Below are 15,022 nucleotides of genomic sequence, written 5' to 3'. Positions count from 1 at the left end.
ACGGAGACAGAGACAGAGCACGAGTAGGGAGGAGCAGAGATAGAGGGAGACACAGCATCCTAAGCGGGCTCCATGCTCCGAGCCGTCAGCACAGAGCCCCACGCAGGGCTCAAACCCATGAACCGCAAGATCATGATCTGAGCTGAAGTCAGATGCTTAACCGACTGAGCCACCCAGGCATCCCATGGTTATCTTTTTTTTTTTTTTTTTTTTTTTTTTTTTTTAGTAGGCTCCACACCCAACATGGGACTTGAACTCATGACCCTGGGATCAAAAGTCAGGTGCTCTACTGACTGAACCAGCTGGGTGCCCCAGGGCTTATGGATAGTTTATATTCAGCCAGGTGACTGTGGGCCCTTTTGCTTTGCCCTACATCGCACCGCTCAAGCCTGTTGTCTAAAAACAGCCTATACAGAAGAGTCACCGGCAAATTGGGACAACTGGTCACCCTATAGGCCAGCCACCAGCTGTCACAATTTTTTCTTTCTCACTGGGTGCGATGATACTTCATGGAATGCTGGTCAAATCCTCCCCCCGTCATTGGAATATATACACGTAGACACGCATTCTAACAGCATATTCTATCCACCATACACGCTAACATTTATAAATGCATTCACATAAGCACATACATTCCAGACAAATACAGACACACTATACTCACTGTGCATACATATATACATACACTATATATCACAGATCCCACATATATATAAATACCTGCTATCTAAACATGTGTAATAAAATACGTGTAAATACACACACACCCTCAAACACAAGCGTGTACATTTAGGCCGTTGGGGAGATGGGGAAAAAAGCAAAGGTGACCAGTAAGTGGGCTCGTGTGGATGGAATCGGGATTGCAAAGGGAAGTGAGGCAGGTTACGGAGGAAGGACTTTGAATAGCAAATAACAAGAATGTTGCAATGCACGGAAAGAGCCCTGGACTTGGAGTTGGATAATCCTGAAATTAATCGCGGCTCTGCCATTTACTAGAGGCGTGACTACCAACTGACCTAACTTCTCTGTGCTGCATTTTCCCATCTGTAAAATGGGATGTTATAAAGATGTAACTAAGTTCCAGAACATTGCAGGTGCTTAAGTCCCAACTGTTGTTATTATGAGGCGTATGGGGGGACTAAAGGTAATTTGAAGGGGCCCTGATCCCCAGGAAGTGTGTTTCGGGGTGGGGGGGGGAACCTTCATAGAGACCATTATTTGTGTCATCCCGTTCAAGACTAAGAAGTCAAGGCCCAAAGCAATTAAATGGTTGGCCCTAGAAACGGGGTGTGGAGGATGCTTGCAACCATAGGGGCAGGTCCAGCAGATGTGAGCCACGTGAGCCAGGCCTGGGCCGGGCTGGGCACATGGGACCCAGCTGCTACCAGGAAGCCCTGATCGTCTGCCCAGTCACAGCCCTCCTGAGCCCGTCTGGCCAGCATTCTGAGGACTTTGACGCCTGTTTGCATGTTATGCAAAGCAGGGCCATATTCTGCCAGAAGGCCACTGTTCTGGCCCCTTGCCGTCATCCGGTGGCACCCAATGTCTCCAATGGGCCTAAAACTTTACCCTTTCCACTGGGCATGGTGCAACCTCCCTAGCTTGCCTGTCAATAGCAGAAAGGAGGGACTGCAGGCTTGGAGGAAAGGGCGCTAAGCTGGGGAATCCAGTTGAAGTGTCCGGGATTCGATTCCTAACTTGGCTACTCACTAGCTGTGAGGTGTTTGGGCCAGTCATTTCCCTTTCTGAGGCCTGAGGTTTGCTCCTCTGCCCAATGATAATAATATAACCTCAAACAGCATGGGGGAAGTTAAATGTGAGATGTGAAAATCCTAGCTTGGGGCTCCTGGGTGGCTCAGTCAGTTAAGTGTTGGACTTTGGCTCAGGTCATGATCTCACGGTGTGTGGGTTCGAGCCCGCGTCGGGCTTTGTGCTGACAGCTCAGAGCCTGGAGCCTGCTTCGGATTCTGTGTCTCCCTCTCTGTCTGCTCCTTTCCTGCTTACACTCTGTCTCTCTCTCAAAAATAAACATTAAAAAAGAAGAAAGGAAGGAAGGAAGGAAGGAAGGAAGGAAGGAAGGAAGGAAGGAAGAAGAAAGAAAGAAAGAGAAGAAAAAAGAAAAAGGAAGAAAAGAAAAAAAGAAAAAAAAAAGAAGAAAAAAAAAAAAAGAAAAAAAAAAAAAAAAAAAAAAAAAAAAAAAAGAAAGAAAGAAAAAAAGAAAAGAAAAAAAGAAAAAAAAGAAAAAAAAAAAGAGAAAAAGAAAGAAGAAAGAAATGCTAGGTAGATCTGGGCCCACAGAGGGACTCATTAATGTCGGCTGAATATGTGGAGTAAAACTGATCAAGGAAGAGACCTGAGTTGGTGGGATGTGCTGGCTGTGTGCAACGCGTGGGCCTCAGTTTCCTCAGCATGAAATGAGAAAATTGGCCCAGATAATCTCCGGCATCCTTTCCAGCACTTCTGTTCTTTGATCTGAAACGGTCAGGATGGATGTCTTCTTCTGATCCCTTAAGAGTGTGAATACGTCAAGGTTGGAGACAGACACAGAGGGCGCCCCTCTTCGGGAGAGACCTGTATGCTTGGCAGCTTACATGGTAAGGGGCTCTGCTTTGACATCTGCTTTGGCATCTGGGTGCTTGATAAGGGAAGCCAGTTGGTCTGTCTGGCCCGTACTGACTGCCAGCCATCACCGTCTTTCAGACCTCTGTTCCGAGAAGAGCATGGGGCTACACAGGAACAAGTACCAGAGGTGGGCGAGTCGGATCCCTGCTCTGTTCCCCAGGCTCTCAGTCTAGTGACACGTGCCAGGCACAGATGGTACCACTAAAGGTACAGTTTATGCAGGAAACCAGAGCAGCCGATATATCCCAGAAGGAGTTCTGGGGACAATGATCAAGATGGGCCATGACATCTGGCAAGGGTGACAGGTGCGATCTGGTCTTTTGGGATGGGGAGAGTTTCATGGAGTGGAAATGGGGGGGGGTGGAGAGGGGTGGGAGGCATATTCCAGAAGTTAAGTCTCTATTCTGCCCGGTGAGGGGTAGGGGTGTGCGGTGTCCGGTGTCCTGAGAATGTTTAACCAGGCAGGGTGTGCACCACATCCTCATTGCCATCCCTGCCATCCCCGTTTGAGAGCCCAGCAGGAAGCAGAGGCTCAAGAGGGAAGGAGGAGGAAGGCAGTCTTTGCCTCAGGACCTCCCGTGTGCCGCATGTCCTCTCACATGAACTCCACACCAACACTTCCAGGCAGGTTTCTCTTGCGTCATTTTGCAGATGGGACAACTGAGACTCACCAAGACCGAGCACCAGTTGTACTGCTGGTGAGGGGCAGAGCTGGGATTGGAAGTTGGGTCCAGAACGCACAGCCCCTCCTCCTACCCCATTCTCTTGGAAGCTGCTTTCTAGGCTTTGAAAGCTGAGGGTTCTTTCACAAAGGAGGGAAGACAGTTTCTCCCCTGGAGGACCAATCAGGCCTCGCTCCTCTTCTGGGCAGCTTTCCAGTTGAGGTCCTAGTCAGAGAGTTCTATGATCCAAACAACGCTGTGACCAGCTCTATTAACCTTATCACCACTCCCCCCAGGACGATCTGATTAAATACTGCTGTCACCAGTGAAAGGTCTTTTATAAAAAAAAGTCTTCGCTTTGCACAAACACAGCCAACCCGCTTCCTCGCCAGCACACTCTCTACCTCCTAGCTTTCAAGGTCAGGACACAAGATGGGAGGGAAACTTTGTCATTGTCACAGCAGGGGAGAGCTTGGTCAGCCAGAGTCCCGCTTAGATTTGTCAACAAGTAATGATCTCTTGAGCAAATAACTGAAGTTGAACCCTAAGGGAGTGTTGGTTCCTTGATCCTGAGACTCAAGGGACCCTGGAGGATTGCATTCACCCAGTACTAGCCAAGAAATACTAGTGACTACCATTTGTTGTTTTTTTTTATTATTATTTTTTTTAACGTTTATTTTTTGAGACAGAGAGAGACAGAGCATGAACGGGGAGGGGCAGAGAGAGGGAGACACAGAATCGGAAGCAGGCTCCAGGCTCTGAGCCATCAGCCCAGAGCCCGACGCGGGGCTCGAACTCACGGACCGCGAGATCGTGACCTGAGCTGAAGTCGGTCGCCCAACCGACTGAGCCACCAAGGCGCCCCTAGTGACTACCATTTGTTGAGTGCCCACCCCGCTTGGCCTGTTTGCACACAGTGTTTCTAGTTCTTCCAAAAATCCAGCAAGGTAAGTTCAAGTGTTCTCTTCTGGCTACATTTCCACTTTCTTTTCTGCTTTATAGAGAGAGAACTAAAGCTCAGAGAGGTTTTCTGTCCAAGGTCATGTAGGTACTAAGCTTACAAAGCCAGGATTCAAACTCAGGTCCGTTTGATTCAAAAACTGCCATGCTCCTGTGTAAGTGTTTGCTGAATGAATGAATAAATGAATGAATGTATACTGGATGGACAGTGAATGGATGGGATCAGGTTCAGAGACCCAAAGATTGGAAGCTAGGATTAATCTTACCATCTCCTCCCAGCTCTGTGGCCTCCTGAGACAGATGAAATCAGGTTAAAATAAATGTCAAAACAAGTTTAAATGAGAAAACAGGCCTCAAAAGAGCTGGGTATGTGTATCTAAGGACACAATCAACAGAGTGAAAAGACAACCTATGGAATGGAAGAAAAATATTTGCAAACCATATATCTGATAAGGGTTAATATCCAGAATAAGTAAAGGACTCCTACAACTCATCATCAACAAAACAGCAACAAAAACCAAATAACTTGATTCAAAATTGGGGAAAGGGTCAATAGACATTTCTCCAAAGAAAATGCACAAATGGCCAACAAGCAATGAAGAGTTGTTCAACATCACTAATCACTAGGGAAATGCAAATTAAAACTGCAAGGAGATATCACCTCACACCCATTAAGATAGCTGCTATTAAAAAAAAAAAAACAACCCAAAAGCAGAAAATAACAAGTGTTGGTGAGGATGTGGGGAAATTGGAACCCTTGTGCGCTATTGGTTGGAATGTAAAATGGTACGGCCACTAAGGAAAACAGCATAGAATTTCATCAAAAAACTAAGAACTAGAATTATCATATGACCCAGCAATCCCGTCTCCGGGTATACAGCTAAAAGAATTGAAATCAAGGTCTTGAAGTGATTTGTTTGTAGCAGCGTGATTCGCAATAGCCAAAAAGTGGAAGCAACTCAAGTGTCCATGGATGAATGGACATCTGCATATGCACACGTATGCATACAATGGAATATTAGCCTTAAAAAGGAAGGGAGTTCTGACACATGCTATAACATAGATGAACCTAGAGAACATTCTGCTGAGTAAAATACGCCAGTCACAAAAGACAGATACTGGGGCACCTGGGTGGCTCAGTCGGTTAAGCATTTGACTCTTGATCTTGGCTCAGGTCATGATCTCACGGTTCGTGAGACTGAGCCCCATGGCGGGCTCTGGGCTGACAGTGTGGAACCTTCCTGGGATTCTCCCTCTTCCTCTCTTGCCCCTCCCCTGCTCATTCTCTTTCTCTCTCTCAAATAAACAAGCAAGCAAATAAATAAATAAACAAATGAATAAATAGATAGGTGCTTGAAAAAACCTGAAAAGACAAATTTCACTTGTCTTGATTTCATTTATATGAGGTGTCAAGAGGAGAACCATAATGGGTGCCTGGTGGCTTCGTCCCTAGAGCATGTGACTCTTGACCTTGGAGTCATGAGTTGGAGCCCCATGTTGGGGGTGGAGCCTACTAAAAAAAAAGAAGAAGAAGAAGAGTAGAACCCATAGAACCAGAAAGTAGAATGGTGGCTGCCAGGGCCTGGGGGAAGGGGAATTGGGAGTTAATGTTTAATGGGTGTGGAGTTTCAGTTTTGCAAGATGAAAAAGTTCTGGAGACTGGTTGCAAAACAATGTGATTACACTTAACAGTACTAGACTGTACACATAAAAATGATTAAGATGGTAACTTTATGTTATGTATATGATATTACAATTTTTAAAAAGAGCTAGGCACGGAAACTTGGAAGACAAGGAGAAAGGCTTGCTGCTCAGTAATGCAGGGAGAAGGTTTGTGGGTTGACTATATATATCAAATGAACCTCAGGTCTCTATTAGCATCAGAATATTCCCTAGATTCTTGCCTAGGCTCAGACTCCAGAGTAGATGGGCAGGGCCAAATCTAGAAGGGTTATTCCCTACCTCCTCTTCATAGTCCTGATGGTGGTGAAACCCTATTCACTTCTTTGCCTTGTTACCTGACCAATGGCCCCCTTTATCTTATCTAAAGATCCAGGGACCAGCTCCATAACATGATGGAAAGAGGGCTTGGTTCTCTGGCCTGAACCTTATAAACTATAATATGGGCAGTCTATGCACCCATCCATCCATCTGTTTTTTTCAACATATTGTTGGGTATTAGCTCAAGAGGCTGAAGAGGTATATAGGTCTGTCATACAGACGGACCCTGCCCTCACAGAACTTGTAGTCTGGTGGGAGAGAATGAAATGCAGTGAGCCATGTGTTGTGATAAGGTCTTCTAGAGCACTTAGCAGGGGCCTGTTCGAGTTGGTGACGAATGTTCACAAAGGAAGTTCAGTCTTAGGCTGAGACTTGAAAAGTAAATAAGATTCAACCAGTAGCATGGGGAGGGGGAGGAAGGGAGAGTATGCTTAAGGGAAGCAAGAGCATAGGCACCTCCTGGAGATTTTCGTAAATGCAGGGCCAGGTGAGGATCTGGAAAGAGCTGAGGCAAAGAGGAAAGCAAGTGAGACGGGGAAACTTCAGGGACCCCATGAAAAACTGCTTTTGTGGCTCCTTTTCCTTCTTCTATTCTTCCTAGGACCTACACCGCACCCCCCCCCCACCCCTTACACCTGCCTGATCGCCCAGATAATGTCTGTCCTTCTTCGAAAGGCCAAGGAGTGAATGATGTCTCTGGAGTCTTCCATGCAATAAATAACATCTAAGGAGTGACCTGGCGAGGTCATCACGAACGTTTTCCAAGACCACTGACTCATCAAGACCCCTGGCTCCAGGGCACAAGTGACTTACAGAGGATACCCAAACACTCCTCTTTGTTCCTGGATTACCGAGAAGCCAGGTGCATGGGATCACCATCCTCAACAAAAACCCCAGACCCCAAGCAAAGACAAGACTCACTCTCCTGTCTTTCAGAGTCTCCCTGACACTCTATGCCTACACTTTCTCCATATCTTAATAAACTGCTCCCGCTTCTTCCTGGCTTATGTAGATTTCTATCCTGCCAGAAGCCAAGGGCCTTCTTGGATGGTTGAGCAGGACCCGTTCTGCATCCGCAGATAAGCCAGCCTGTGTCACAGGGATGGGGTCTTGTAGGGTCCCTTAAGCACCTTCTGAGCAGCCTGCAAAATGCCGTGAGGGGATATGAACCTGTAAGATACGATGAACACACCCGGTTGGAGAGGCAGTGGAAGACAAGGGCCCCTGGAGTCAGATTCTGGGTCTGGGATTCTCAGAACTCTGAGGAGGATGCCTGTCCTCTGACTTAGTGTAGGATCCCTTCCACCTCTCCCTCCTGCCTCAGGGCAAGCTCGCCGCCCAGGAGGTGCATTTCCAGTGCTGGGACACATAACACCTTTCACCAAAGGGCCCTTGAACAAGCTGCGTGTGCCTTCCTTACCTTGCTCTCTGTGGTTCCTCTCCGTCCACGAGGAAACCCCTGCCCTCTTCAATCAAGGATTTGACACCCCTGTCTTCTCTCCTTTTAGGTCAGGCGGCTCAGGTTCTTATAAATCATATCCGGGTGCTCCCTGCCATGTCCAGGCCTTTCCCGCCCTTCCAGGAACCACTTGGATGGTGTCCCTTGTGGGTTCCAAGCCCCACCTGCTCAATCCCAGTTGCCTCGAGGGCCTTTGTCTGAATACCTGCCCACGCGTCTAGGTCTGAACTTCCTAAAAGCCACCTTTGGGCCCTGTCCCAGCCTTGGCTCTATCTCCAGGTTATCTGCCCTCTTGATTTTTTTTTAAGTTATTTATTTATTTGAGAGAGAGAGAGAGTGAGAGCATGTGCTCATGAGTGGGGGAGGGGCAGAGAGAGAGGGAGAGAGAGAATCCCAAGCTGGCTTCTCACTGTCTGTGCAGAGCCTGACATGGGCTCGAACCCACAAACCGTGAGATCATGACCTGAGCTGAAATCAAGAGTTGGATACTCAACAGACTAAGCCACCACCCAGGCACCCCTATCTGCCTCTCGATTCTGAGGATGGGCTGGTTCTTGCAAGTTGGGGACCATCTCCTGCCCCACTTGGACTTTCCTCAGCTGTTCTCAGTGGCCCTCTCCAGGAGGGTCAATGGTCAAAGTACAATGTAGGTATTTCCTGGTCAGGACTCCTCCCGGAGATAATGCCTGTCACAGGAGGGGTGCCAACGAGGACTGAAGAAGAATAGCCACAACATCCTGCCACGAGTTGTTTACAGCCCCCGAGAAAGCCATGAAGAAAAAAAAACACAGCTATTGAAGCATTCGTTGAAGGAAATAGAGGTGGGGCAAACTGTAGAACTGAACAAGGCCTGGGAGAATGAGGCCGTGGCTGTGACTGCCACGTGAGGGGGAAAGTTCTTATACTGTAAGTGTTGGCTGGAAGACTTCCTGCCAGTCTTAGGACTCTGCCTTTGAAATGAATTGATCAGTGATGGGGCCTGGCTCCTGAGGATGCCAATACCACCAACCTGCCATTGCTTCTCAAAAGAGGGTCAGCAAGGATCCCAAGAGTCTAGGACTCCAAAGGGGGTTGCAACTGTGAAGCCTGGGTATGTGTGGTGGGGTGGGGGGGTGTCTCAGGGAAAGACTAGCCATCTAATTTGGAATAACTGAGTTTTGGTCCCAGTGCTGTCCTAGAGGCCCAGGACATGGAGGGCTGTGCAGATGATAAGAGAGCATAAGGCAAGCTGAGGGCAAAGTACAAGCTAACAACACCCTCCCCATCCCCCCCCCCCAGGTGAAATAAGGGTGACATTCCTTTGGCACTCCTGGCTGCCCAAGAACAAAGAAAAGGATAAAAACAAATGGTTGAACTGATAGAGATCACAGGACATGAGTCTCTATCACTTTACAAATATCTTAGTAAATTACAAGGAAAAGGCAAGCTTATCAATAGCCTAATCTCCAGAAACCTATAGCCCCAACATCATCCTCCCCTCCATAGTGATGTGGGGAACAAAGGCAAGAAGGAAATGGAAGGTAAAATTAAATTTCCTTATAACCTGCAGCCCATTGACAAATACTTGAGGCAAATACAGAGTATAACATTTCTCCAGGAACTCTTAATGTTAATGCTTTGCTAGAGGGAAAAACAGCCTTAGCTTGACAATATCTAGGCCTCCAGTAATCTGTGAGTCTTCCTTAGCATGTGGAAATCCCTTTAAGAAACTTCCTCTTGATTTTATCTCCTCCAACTCCATAGTATATAACTAGTCACTCTTCATAACCCCAGTGCAGCTCTTTCTGCCCAGGGGTCCTGTCCCTGCGCTTTAATAAAACCACCTCTTTGCACCAAAGACCTCTTGAGAATTCTTTCTTGGCCATCAGCTCCAGACCCCCACCACTCCTGAACAACCACACCATTTGGCAACCAATGTGGGGCTTTGAGTTTTTTCATCAGGACTCAGCTTTGGCGCAAACTTGGTGAGTACTTTCTCTTTTCTTCCTTTACTTTCATTTCAGGGGCTTTTTAAGGAGTATGGTCTTATTGGAACACTTTCCATTGCTCAGGCTGCAATCCTCTGGTCCATCGCTACTCTACTTGGAGGAGAAAGCCTGCCTTTTGGCTGGAAGTTAGGGATGTGGAAAACAAAGGCAGAAGGAAATGGTAGATAAAATTACATTTCCTTATAACCTGCAGGTGACAGATAAATAACTTGAGGCTGGCAGAGTAAAACATTTCTGCCTTAACGTTAATGCTTTGCTACAGGGAAAAACAACCTTAACTTGGCAATAGCTAGACGTCCAGTAGTCTGTGAGTCTTCTTTAGCGTATGAAAATCCCTTTGGAAACTTCCCCTTGACTTTACCTCCCCCAACTCCATAGCATATAACCAGTCTCTCCTCCTAGTCCCGGGTCAGCTCTTTCTGCCCCGGGGTCCTATCCCGGTGCTTTATAAAATCATCTTTTTGCACCTAAGACATCTCAAGAATTCTTTCTTGGCCATCAGCTCCAAACCCCCACCACTCCAAAGTCCCATCAGTTAGTACCCTGGCCAGAATAGCAATAAGACCCAGAAACTTGATGCCCTCTCTTTATTTCCGTCCTTATAAAAGTTGTCTTGGGCACGGGACACCTAAGTCACCAGGATGCCTGCCAATCTTAAGACTCGTGTAAGGTTTCCTCCTCATTGGTCTAATGTGTTCCCCTTCACATTTCTTGTCTAGCTGCTTCTGGCAGTGGAATCTCCACTGAGAGCCAGCCAAAACTATTACACAATTGAATTAAAACCCAACTGGAACCATTTCCTATCAAGTTGGCTGTAAGGACTACATTCTAAGCAATGCCGCTTAGATCATGGTGGATTTCTATCTTTACTTTTTTTGGTTAATGTTCTCTGATGAAGTTTTAGGGTGATGAGGGATTCGTGGGGTCCAGAGCTGTTGACCAAGAAAGAATTCCTGAAGATGTCTCTAGTGCATAAAGGTGATCTTATTAAAGCATGGGGTCAGGACCCATTGGCAGGAGGAGCTGCACTGGGGTTGTGATGGGTATCTCGTTATATACCCTCAGGTTGGGAGGGGGTCAGAGATAGAGTAAGTCTCTAAGGAATTTTGGAAGCAAGGTTTCTAGGACCCTGAGGGGCTAGGTGTTGCTAGGGAAACACCATTTATCAACGTTTAATAAAACCTCAGTCATGAGCCCCTTCAGATGCATATCGGGCCATAAGCTTGCAGTATAATTGCCAGCATAAATCTTGGGGCAGTTAAGATAAAGGAAGTAGACTCGCAGGATCCTTACAGTTGGACAACGTTAAGCTAAGGTTCTCTTTTGCCTCCAGTGAAGTGTCATCATCTAGGCAGCTGAGCTCCTGGAGGGAGGTCACCCTGCCGGTTTCAAGGACTTGTCAATGGGCTGTAGGCAGTAAAGGAATTTAGTTTTTCATTTGCCTTAGTTTCCCACATTACCATGGCAAGCACTTGAACCCCTTTCCTTTGTTCTTGGGTACCTGGGAGTGTCTGAGGAATCACACAGATCCCACCTGGGGTGTAGGGGTGAGCGCTAGCTTGTGCTTTGCCCCTCAGCCTACCTCATGCTCCCTCATCATCCTCTAAACTACTTAAATTACAAAATTGGGTAATTTCACCTTGAAAAACTTTTCTAGTGCTTTCCATGGGTTAAAAACAGCAGGTTCTTCAAAATACTAAAGCATGGCCTCCACAGAATGCTCTTCAAAGACTAGGTAAGCCAAGGCATGACCATCAGGGCATGTTCTTTAAGGCACAGACTTTTATGGCACAACTTTCAAGGTATGGTATTTCGGTTCATATGCCAGGCACCCATTTAGCCTAGGATGCATTGGGAAGTGGAGGGATGCCGGTGTCCCTTCCTCGAGGGCCTTTTACAGGACAGGACCTTCCCTGGGGCAGGACTGTCTTCAGTGGTAAGGTAGTATGGTGATCCATATTGATTTTCGTTCAAGGGATGCCTTGGGTCACTTTTGACACCAGGAACCTCTGACATATCCTGCACGGAATGCCACCCAGGAGTCAAAGGGGGTGATTTTTGGTAATGGACCCTAGGAAACACTGGGGCTTCTTCTTCAGTCCCCAAGGGCTCTCTCTTGGGATGCCTTTTAACCCACTGGAAACAATTCAGATTGCAAAATTTAGGAAAGAACTGATCTCCTGTAACACTGCATGGCATTAGTAGGTCTGACAGATCTCTTCTGCACAAAACAGGGCAAATGGTCAGAGATACCTTAAGTCCAGGTCTTCAGGGCTTGAAATCAGCACCTGGACCTAAGGGCTTCTTGCGGAATGTGTTTGCCCAAATGTATTTGGCTAGTAACTCCCTCCTGACATATTGGATGATAATTATCTAACTAGGCCTCCTCCTGATAGAACTCAGGTTTGCTGAGGGAAACCCAGGCCATCCCTGACAATGGGGACACTGACTTTCTCTCTCTGTTCCTCCTAATAGGATGTGAGGGCTTCTCCCTCATTCATTTCCTGGGTTAATGGCTATGACCATTGGAGCCAACTGCGGTTAGTGTAACTCAGGACAGGGACGTTAAGGAATATTAACGAGCAGCTGCCAAAACTCCCTTTGTTTCAGGGAAATTCCTGTCTTCGCTGGCCTGACATGGACTTCATATTTCTACTTTGGTGGAAAAAAAGAAAGAAAAAATAAACAAACATGCCATCCACATCCCCTGTCTGAGCTGACAAGGTTTAGAACTGGAAATCCTCTTTCTTGGCCTTCTGCTAGCACCTTGCCTCTTCTGTCTTCCCTCCCCCTCCTCCTATTTCTGCACCACCTTGGGTGTAGCCTGCATACATGGTTCCTATAGCATCTTCAGTGCCTCAGAACCATTGGCTCCTCCTCTTCCCACCCTCAATATCAAGGAGCAGAGAGCAACCCCCTTGGAGCGCCCACTTCAGATTTCCCTTCCTGTGTCCCAGGTAAACACTGACCATGGGAATAATTGATTAACTTTTAAGTGGACGCAGGTGGGACATATTCCAGTTTTTGAACTAATTTAAGTTTGTTGGCTTAAGTAAGACAGACATGTCTTTAGAGTTATCAGCATTAAATATGAAACATATTTTCTCCAGATTTTGCTGAAGGTCAAAGAAGCTCATGTTAGTCTGTTGCCATTTGTTAGCAAAAAAGGTAACTTCAAGCAATGGTTAATTTTGTCTGCCCTCAAAGTTTTCATGGGTAATTGTTAAGATAGCTTTCAAAGTCTTTGGTAACATGAAGCTTTAAAGCTTTGCTTGCATGATAATGGATTTAATTCACTGGACATCTAGGTCCTTTTGAATAGAATGGAGTGCTAAAGCATGATTACTAAACATAGGTTTGTGATTTTAACATCTTGTTGCAGAGAAACTAAGGCTATTTGGATCTGTTGGTAAACATGCTTAGTACTTGATTCATTCATAAATTTGCCATCAAAAGTTTACCATTGGTAACTACTTAGTTTTATCACCAGAGACTAAGGTTTCTAAGAGTTAAAATTTTGCTAAATGTAGTTAAGACTGATGAAAAGAAGAGAAGCATTCTATGTAAAAAAAAAGTTGGAGATGTGTAAGAAAGCTTTAAAGAATGGAAATGATGAAGTTTTTGGGGCGATGGTGGGGTGGTCTGGAGCCAATGACCAAGAAAGATTCTTGAAGATGTCTTTGGTGCATAAAGGTGATTTTATTAAAGCACCAGGGACAGAGGGGCGCCTTGGGTGGCTCAGTCAATTGGCGTCTGACTTCGGCTCAGGTCATGATCCTCACAGCTTGTGAGTTCAAGCCCCGCATTGGGCTGTGTGCTGACAGCTAAGAGCCTGGAGCCTGCTTCGAATTGTGTCTCCCTCTCTCTCTCTCTGCCCCTCCCCGGCTCACACTGTCCCCTCTCTCAAAAAATAATAAGCATTAAAGAAATTTTTTTTTATTAAAGCACGGGGCCAGGACCCCATGGGCAGGAAGAGCTGCACTGGGGTCCTGCAAGGGTAACTCATCACATACCCTCAGGTTGGGAGGGGGTCAGGGATAGAGTAAGTCTCTAAGGAATTTTGGAAACAAGGTTCTAGGACCCTGAGGGGCTAGCTGTTGCTAGGTTAACAAAACCTCAGTCATGAGATCCTTCAGATGGACATCGGGCCCATAAGCTTGGAGCATGATTGCCAGCACAGATCTTGGGGCAGTTGAGATAACGGAAGTAGACTTACAGGATCCTCGGAGGTTGGACAATGTTAAGCTAGGTTCTGTTTTGCCCCCAGCAAAGTGTCATCATCGAGGCAGCTGAGCTCTAGAGGGAGGTCACTCTGCTGGTTTCAAGGACTTGTCAGTGGGTTTTAGGCAGTAAGGGATTTAGTTTTTCATCTGCCTTAAGTTTCCAACTTACTATGGCAAGCACTTAAACCCCTTTCCTTTGTTTTCTTGGGTACCAGGGAGCGTCCGAGGACTATCACACTTATTCTACCTTGGGGAGTGGGGGGTGGTGCCAGCCTGTATTTTGCCCTCATCTGCCCCATGCTCCCCCCATCAGAAATACATTTTGTTGAAGGTAAAAGAAAGTAACTTTGTCCTAAATGAGATTGGTCGTTTGGAGACAAATGGCTTGGGAGAACATCGAAATGCAAAGGAAAGTTTGTAGAAGGTTCGTGATGGAAAAAATCTTAAAAGGAATTGTATTTGATGGTCTCAGGAAGGACTAAGGTTAAATGAGTGATTTTTAAAGTTACACTGGTATAAGATTGACCTTCTGTTTTTCTCTCTGTTAAAAAAGTTTCTTTGGATTGTTGATCTGCTCTTGATAAAAAAAAATATATGCAAAGGTTTTGTGTTTTTTTTCTCTTTTGACAGCCAAGAAAACCATAGCTTATGCTTTGTCTTTATCAACTCTTTAAATCGCTTAAAGTTAAAACTTCTCAGGGCGCCTGGGTGGCTCAGTTGGTTAAGCGGCCGACTTGGCTCAGGTCACTATCTCATGGTCCGTGAATTGAAGCCCCACGTCGGACTTTGTGCTGACCGCTCAGAGCCTGGAGCCTGTTTCAGATTCTGTGTCTCTCTCTCTGACCCTCCCCCGTTCATGCTCTGGTCTCTCTCTGTCTCAAAAATAATCAACGTTAAAAAACAAATTAAAAAAAAAAAAACTTCTCAATGTTGGGGCGCTGGGTGACTCGGTCGGTTAAGACGCCCAACTTTGGCTCAGGTCATGAATTTCGCGGTTTGTGGGTTCAAGCCCCGTGTTGGACTCTGCTGACAGCTCAGAGCCTTGAGCCTGCTCAGATTCATGATGTCTCCCTCTCTCTCTCTCTGCCCCTCCCCTCTGTCTTCTCG

The sequence above is a fragment of the Lynx canadensis genome, chromosome E1, assembly GCF_007474595.2.
Source record: "Lynx canadensis isolate LIC74 chromosome E1, mLynCan4.pri.v2, whole genome shotgun sequence".
Taxonomy (NCBI): Eukaryota; Metazoa; Chordata; class Mammalia; order Carnivora; family Felidae; genus Lynx; species Lynx canadensis.
The sequence above is the reverse complement of the archived record's forward strand: the minus strand, read 5'-3'. Positions refer to the sequence as shown.